A 7,959-nucleotide genomic window follows, 5' to 3' on the forward strand; every position below is an offset into this window, starting at 1 on the left:
GGAGATGACAACACACTGTTGAGACCAAAAATCAGTTAGCTAATAGAACCAGCCTGTCTGGATTCTGTGAGGCATAAACTCTCCTCTAATTCCAGAAACCAACAAGACAGTGCACTATTTGGTAACGCAGTAACACCAGTATACACAAGTATAAGATAATCTAGAGAATTCCTTCCTGTTCTTTACAACGCAAACAGAATTTTAAAGCACCTGTGGCATTATCCTGAATATGAAAGACACTGGCAGTTCTGTGACCAGTGGTCAGTAACAACACAGAAGATTATTAATGACATAGAAAAAGGTATCTAAGTCAAATTAATTGAAATGGAATCCACACCTACTAGTTTGCTACTAATTTTCTTCTTAGTGACAGAAGAGGATTTTTTTAAAAAAATAAGCATCAGAAGAAATGAGAGAATTAAAGGCAAATCTGAGCTTCTCGGTTCTATAATACTCACAGGTTTGAGTAACAGTGGCCTAGCACAAGTATGCTGCATTTCTGAGACCTTCCGATGAAGCAGGTCAAGTTTTTTATCCAGTTTCTGAATGGAATCGTACATGGCCTGATAACAAAAGGAGAGGAGAAAACAGGATTGTTTCTCGAGAACCCAACTCACATCTGAAGAAATCAACAAAGTTCCAATAAAGGCAATGGGACAAGATTAGCAAATAATAAATACCCTCTGTAAGTAAATTAAAGAGCAATTTACGCACGAAATGTAAATAGCAATGGTAAACATCACAGTAAAAAGAATTCTCAGAGAAGCCCACTCCAGCTACCCTAACATGGTTGGCACTTACAGGTTGTTCTTCCTGCTTCTGTCATATTTTTTATTTTATCTAACATTCTGTGAAATCATTAAGGTTGGTGGATCTGCGATCATCTAGTCCAATTGTCAACCCATCACCACCATGCCCACTCACCATGTCCCTCAATGCCACATCTACATGTTTCTTGAACACCTCCAGAGCTGGTGACTCCATCACTTTCTTGGGCAGCCTATTCCAAAATCTCACCACTCTTTCAGAGAAGAAATTTTTCCTAATGTCCAACCTGATCCCCCACTGGTGCGACCTGAGGCCATTCCCTCTTGTCCTAGAACTTTTTCCTGGGAGAAGAGGCTGATCACCACTTCACAACCTCCTTTCAGGCAGCTGTAGAGAGCTATAAGGTCTCCCTTGAGCCTCCTCTTCTCCAGTCGAAACAGTCCCAGTGCCCTCAGTCATTCCCCATAATAAGATTTATACTCCAGGCCCTTCACCAACTTTATAGTCCTTCTTTGGACATGCTTCAGGGTCTCCATGTCTTTCTTGTAGTGATGAGCCCAAAAACTACTGATAACCTCAAAAGTAAGCTAGGTGTTATCATAGAATCATAGAATGGTCTGTGTTGGAGGGGACATTTAAGATCATGTAGTTCCAACCCCCTTGCTATAGGCAGGGACGAGGTAACTCAAAACCCCATCCAGCCTGGCCTAGAATGCTTCCGGGGAGGTAGCATTTGCAATCTCTTCCAATTGTGCAACCTCTTCCAATGTCTCACCAGTGTTTCTCCAGTGCTATGCTATTTAAAGTCATAATAAATTTCCACAGGTAAAAGGCTCATAAGCAGTCACTGAAATATTGATTTCTACACCAATGGGAAATACATTTAGAACAATACTGTCTGTAAAGTTAAATTCCTAAGCGGAATTGAATCTGGACAAGAATGTCAAAGACAGCAAGAAGAGCTTCTAGAAGCGCACATGTGACAAAAGGAAGACTAGGGAAAGTGTGAGTCCACTGCCAAATGAGGCAGAGGAACTTGTTACATGGGGAAAGGAAAAGATGTAAACACAATCTTTGATCAATCATGGCAATCAGGAGAAGTGCCAAATGACTGGAAGAAAATAAATATCATTCCTGTCTTCAGGAAGGGCAGGAAGAAGGACCCAGGGAACTACAGGCCAATCAGCCACACATCAGTCCCTGGGAAAGGTGATGGAACAGCTAATCTTGGAAACCATTTCCAGGCACACAAAGGACAAAAAAATAACCAGGACATATCACCATGGTTTCACCATGCTTGGGCAACTAGATAAACTACTGCAATGAAATGACCAAACTGATGGTTGAGGGGAGATTATTGGCTGCTTGGTCTTTAGTAAGGCCTTTGACACTGTTCCTCATAAGTTTGTCCTAAACAAGTTGTTGTTGGATGGGCAGATTGAAAATCAGCTAAACAACCAGGCCTAAAGGTAGTGATCTGTGGTTCAAAGTCTAATTGGAGACCAGTAAGTTTTGGTGTACTCCCAAACATCAATACCAGGTCCATCCTGCTTAACATCCTCATTAACAATGTGGATGATGGAGCAGAATGCACCTACAATAAGTTTGGAGGAATGGCTGATGCATCAAAGGGTCATGCTGCCACCCAGAGGTGGAAAGACTGCAAAAATATGCTGACATTAACATCGAGTTCAACAAGAAGTGCAAAATCCCATAACTGGGGAGGAACAACTACAGGCACCAGTATAGTACAAGTTGAAAACCATATAGCTGGCAAGCAGCTTTGTGGATACACACTAGGAGGTCCAGGTGGACACCATGTAGAAGCAAAAGCATGGCTGTGCTGCAGAGAAGGTGAAGGGTATCTTGGGTTGCATTAGTAGGAGTGGTACAAGCAGGCTGAGGCCATACCTGGAGTGCTGGACCATGAAAATGGTTAAGGAACTGGAACATTTCTCCAGTGAGGAGAGGGCAAGAGAGCTTGTATTCTTCTGTCTGAAGAAGAGGCAGCTCAGCATGATTTTATCAGTGCATATAAATATTTGAAGAATGACTGCAAAGAGTTGAGACAGGCTCTTTTTCATTGGTGCCCAGAGCAAGGACAAGAGGAAATGGGTACAAACACAGGAGGTTCATTTTGAAATCAGGAAATATTTATTTACTGGACAGATAACAGAGCACTAGCACTAGAATGTCCAGAGAGGTTCTGGAGTCCCCATCCCTATAATGTTCCAATGTTTTCCAGTCAGTTTTATCTGGGTGGTCCTACTTGAGCAGGGAGGATGGACCAGACGACCTCCAGAGGTCACTTCCAACCTCAACCATTATGTGATTCTAGGAAGAGGATGAGTGTGGGAGCATGCATAACTGGTGTATTGATAAATCAACTCAGCCAGACCTTTCCGAACCTGGCAATGAAATCAATTGTATCCATGTTTTTAATTATCACAGAATAAAAGGTGAACCTTTGGTTAAGATGTTTTCCTTAGATGATAAAAATTTATGTTGCCTTACTTAAGCAACTAGGTACAAACTTTTTAAAAGTATGAAGTCTCTGAAAATAATACTTCCTATTTTATTATGTTCACCTAGGACGTCAGAGGTGGATGTTGGTGATATGACAGTAGAAGTTAAACCTTCCCATTAATATTCTGTTACACTTTGTGGCCATGTGACACATAGCAGCAGCGGGGCAGTCTGACAATTTTGCTTTTCACAGTGTTATTGTGCTCTTTGTAGTTGTTGTAGTTTCCATAAATGGAAATAAATAGGAGGCATTAATTATAGAGCAACCTATGCATTGTTGTAAAGTCCTAAATTCTCAGACAAAAAGCCAGGTAAACTTCAGCAAAGTCCATCATTAATTCTGCAGCAGAGTGACATGTATTAAAGCTCCCTCATCTGTGTTTCCAGGTGTCACAGTTAGATCTAAACAGTCTAGATCTAGTCTGTATCCGTGACAGGAAGGTAGCAGATCCATGGCCCAAACCCAGGAAAAAGTTGGGGATGGGGGAAGACAGACCTAGATGAAAGAAAAACAGTGGCAATAATCAAAGGAAAAAAAAACTTAGTTTACTAATGATAGTAGTGAAATATAACTCAATTGAGATTGAAGCTAATAAATCAAATAAATGAGAGAGAAAGAGAGAGAGAGAGTTTTCTGATACCAGGTCTTATGCTGACCTGCTGCTGTATTGACAGCCGGGGAGTGGAAAAGAGAGTGATCCTATGACCTCTCTACTCTTTTATCTTTTCCCTCCCCCAGAAGACAGAAAATAACAAAATGAAATATTCTGGGAGTGTCATGTCTTTTCCTGGGAGCTGTAGTTCATTCTTCTCTTCAGAAAACAGAGCTGCCACATTAACTCTTCAACTCCCACTGTGGCACGATACTACGAATGTGAAATACTAATGCAAAAAATCAGAAAATCATGACATTCCATTTCTTATTCCACATCACTACATCATGCTTAATATATACAAAGAAACAAACAACATAAATATATATGTACACACATGAAATTACTGACTGCACTCCCCCAACTTCAAATTCCTTTGTGGTTCACATTAAAAATCCTCATTTTTCTGTGTCACCCACCAAGTGGACCAAGATCCCTGATCAAAAACAGTTCCATGGAGAAGTTTGCCCCAGCCTGAGGCTGGGAAAACCCAAACCACTTTTCCCAATGTGTTCTTTACATGTTCTACAGGGACTTCGTCTTCCTCTGCAGTATGCAGGGATCTGGATTGGGCAGGACCATCTCGATTGATAGATGCATGAGTGTTAATCAACCAGCTGGCTTCTCCCAGATGTCTATCCCAAAGCTTAAATATTCCACAACCCCCTTTTTAACAGTACACTGTTTTTTACCAGAAGCTGGTGCATGACAGGGAATATAGTAAACCCACTCAACACCATGATCTTTGGTCCAGGTGTTTACAAGAGAATTTTTGAGTTGAGTCCCATTGTATGACTCAATTCTTTCTGGACTGCTATGTCAACATGGAACTTTTTTCTTGAGACCTACTATGGTGCTTTGGGTGGTGCATGGGGTACAGAATATATTTCAAGTGACCCAGTGGTTGCCTCCACCTTGGTAATCACATATCACTTTGCCATGAACCCATGATGCTAAGCGTAATCAACCTGCCCCATACTTTTGCCATCACCCTTCCCCCCAGAAAGGTCTCATCCTCTTGGCTTGTTTAACTGCAGCACAAGCTTCACAGTCAAGATGGCGTGGTGCCAAAAAAAAATAAACTTTGTGCAGTGTCCAGAGTTGATAGTATGCCCACACTCCAAGATACAATGACAGTAATAAAGCTAATCCCTCTGTGAAGTCAGAGAGCTAACTGCAAATGCAGCTCTAATTAATTTCTGTCATTAGCAAGAAAAAATAAGAAGTTAAAAAGTTAGAAGTTAAAAAGCGTTAGTTCCATTTGAGTATCCCAGCCAATGCACCAAAGATTGTCACAGTTAGAGCTAATCATTTTAGATCTACAAGGGTAGCAGGCCCACAGGCCCACACCCAGGAAAAGTGGAGGTGGTGGGGGGGAAAGATGGGCCTACAAGAAAGAAAACCATCTTTAACAGATTTCATGTAGTGCCAGGACAGACTTATTGAGGAGAGGAGGTAATGGAAGATAGGAGAAAGAAAGGAATAGAAGTCATCAAGAGGCAATAGCTTCTCTACCAGTACTGGCTAGAGAACTCCTCCCAAACTGGCAACAAGAGCCTTTCTCAAACAGCCTTAACAATTTTTTTTTTCTACAGCATTGTTAATTATGTATATACCTAAGGACATTTACTGGACATTGATACTTAGTTACAAGTCACTCACAGTTATCCTCTCTAAAGCATGACCTGTCATGTGAATCCCTTTCACTCTATGGAGTACTTTGACTTGGGTCAGGTAAGCGCTCACCTGAATAAGGGATGGCCTTAATTTTCAGTACAGTGATATTCAAATTTATCAGCTACTGCTTCAGTAGTCAACATCAAAAAAACTTGCCAAAACAAAACTACCAAGATCCCTGGACATTTTACCAGGCAAGCCTGGTACCTACAGAAGCTGGGCATGGGCAGAAGTCAGATCTTTCCCAGTACTGTAAAGCTCCTCACAATAAATCATTTTGTATAAAAACTTAAGATTTGAAAAATATCCATGCCAGTTGTATGTACAAAGAAACAGATTACTGTCCCATTGCAAATACCAGAGTGAAGTGAAAGCTTAACAATTTCAGTGGACAACTGGAAAGTCTGAAGCCTCAGGTTACCAAATAGGTTTCAAGTCTTCCTTAAATTTAACTAACATTGTTTAAATGTCATTAAAGAGAGGACAGAGGAAAACACAACAACAAAAAAGAGAGAGATACCTGGCAATAACTTAGAACTTCTGTGAGAGTTTTCTGCTGATCTCCAATGTAGGAAGCTTCAGATACAACGCTCCCCTTTTTCATTAAAATAGCATGAAAAAGAAGTTTCAGTTAGCAATATATACACAGTCTTAGGTTATCACATCAAGTCAACAAATCCCAACTTCAAACATCCCATATTATTTTAGTCTATCCTAAAACATGCATCCCAAGACAACTTTTCAAAGTCAATCAAACAAAAGAAAGTTAACTTACGCATTCATAATCTGGTTCATACTCATAAATTACACTCTCACTGTCTTCATATTCTCCTTCGCTGGTTCTAATCTGGGAAATGGCAGAAATAACTTGAAATGTAAAAGACAACAGAGAGATCCAACCTGGGCACTTTCTGTTGTAGCTATACTCTCTCCCTGGCTACAAAAGGGCCCAAGGCAGACATTTAACAAAGACATCTTATTCACATGGCTCTAGTAAAGTCATAAGAATACTCAGCTCATCTTTAGTTTAAGAATATTGTAACTTCTTTAAAATAAACCTCTTGCACATTAATAATAATATGTATATATATTTTAATTGGTTAGGCTAAGGACAACATTTTCTCATCTAGCTATACAGGTACAGCTACTGTTGCACAGTTATACGGTTGGTGACATACTACCTATCCAGGCTTATGTAATTATGAGACTCCACACAGATTTTTATACTGATTTAAATAAACCTATGGGGAAAAAATCCAGACATTTATTTCCCTGTTTTTAACTCTGCACACAGATACTGCAGAAATGTCACTTCACAAACTGAAAGAAGTGGTTTCATGTTTGAAAGGCATTGCATGAAAACTCCTTTTAGATGGGGATCAATAGTGCCACCACCTGGACAATGCTGATGTTCCTCTTTTACTGGATAGAAGCAGTTCCCATTCATTATACACGATAGTTTATTTGGCTCCTCTCCCCCAAACTTCATAGTAAGGAAGTCCACTGTTTAATAGTATAAACCCCAACCTCTAAAATTTAAGAAATTAACTTTTGCATGTTAACAGAAACAAAGTTTCAGACCCACCTCAATAACAAACACAAAAATTAACCATCACTTTCAGCTGCTTGGTTATTTGAAATGTTTAATCCTCAGCTGTTCCTTCCCCACACTTACAGGGTCTCCCCTCCCTATTTCTGCCACTGCTTCAGTCTTCATGGGTGGAGAAGGACTTGAGGGTCCTGATGGACAAGAAGCTGGACATGAGCCAGCAGTGTGTGTGTGCTTGCAGCCCAGAAGGCCAACTGTGTTCTAGGCTGCATTAAAAAAGGGGTGCCCAGCAGGGAGAGGGAGGTGATTGTCCCCCTCTACTCAGAGCCATCTGAAGTACTGCTTCCAGACCGAGGCCCCCAGCACAAGAAGGACGTGGAGCTCTCGGAGCAGATCCCATGGAGGGAACTAAGTTGATTAGAGGGCTGGAGCACCTCTCCTATCAGGAAAGTTTGAGGGAACTGTGCTTGTTCAGCTTGGAGAAGAGAAAACTCCAGGAGACCTCAACACAGCCTTCCAGTACTTGAAGGGAGTATATAAACAGGAAGGGGAACAGCTGTTTATGAGGGTTGATAGAACAAGAGGGAATGGTTTTAAACTGAGATAGGGGAGTTTTAGTCTAGATATTAGGAGGAAGTTTTTCAATCAAAAGGGTGGTGATGCACTGGAACAGGTTGCCCAAGGAGGTTGTGGATGCCCCATCCCTGGAGGCATTCAAGGCCAGGCTGGATGTGGCTCTGGGCAGCCTGGTCTGGTGGATGGCTACCCTGCATGTAGCAGGGGGGT

The 7,959-nt window shown here is 41.1% G+C and overlaps 1 long non-coding RNA gene across 2 annotated transcripts; it reads right to left on the reverse strand.

The window, feature by feature from the left end:
- Window positions 1–463: 463 nt before the first annotated feature.
- On the reverse strand, window positions 464–7,450 carry LOC149920002 (uncharacterized). Of its 2 annotated transcripts, none has more exons than XR_016459994.1 (4): window positions 7,210–7,450; window positions 6,400–6,471; window positions 6,145–6,219; window positions 464–563 (listed from the first exon to the last, which is right to left on the reverse strand). It is a non-coding gene; the product is annotated as an uncharacterized LOC149920002 (long non-coding RNA). The 2 variants fall into 2 exon arrangements; XR_016459995.1 differs by lacking the exon at window positions 7,210–7,450 and adding an exon at window positions 7,020–7,103.
- Between the last annotated feature and the right edge of the window lie 509 nt (window positions 7,451–7,959).

The sequence above is a fragment of the Phasianus colchicus genome, chromosome 1 (genome assembly GCF_987193195.1).
Source record: "Phasianus colchicus chromosome 1, bPhaCol1.hap1.1, whole genome shotgun sequence".
Classification (NCBI taxonomy): Eukaryota; Metazoa; Chordata; class Aves; order Galliformes; family Phasianidae; genus Phasianus; species Phasianus colchicus.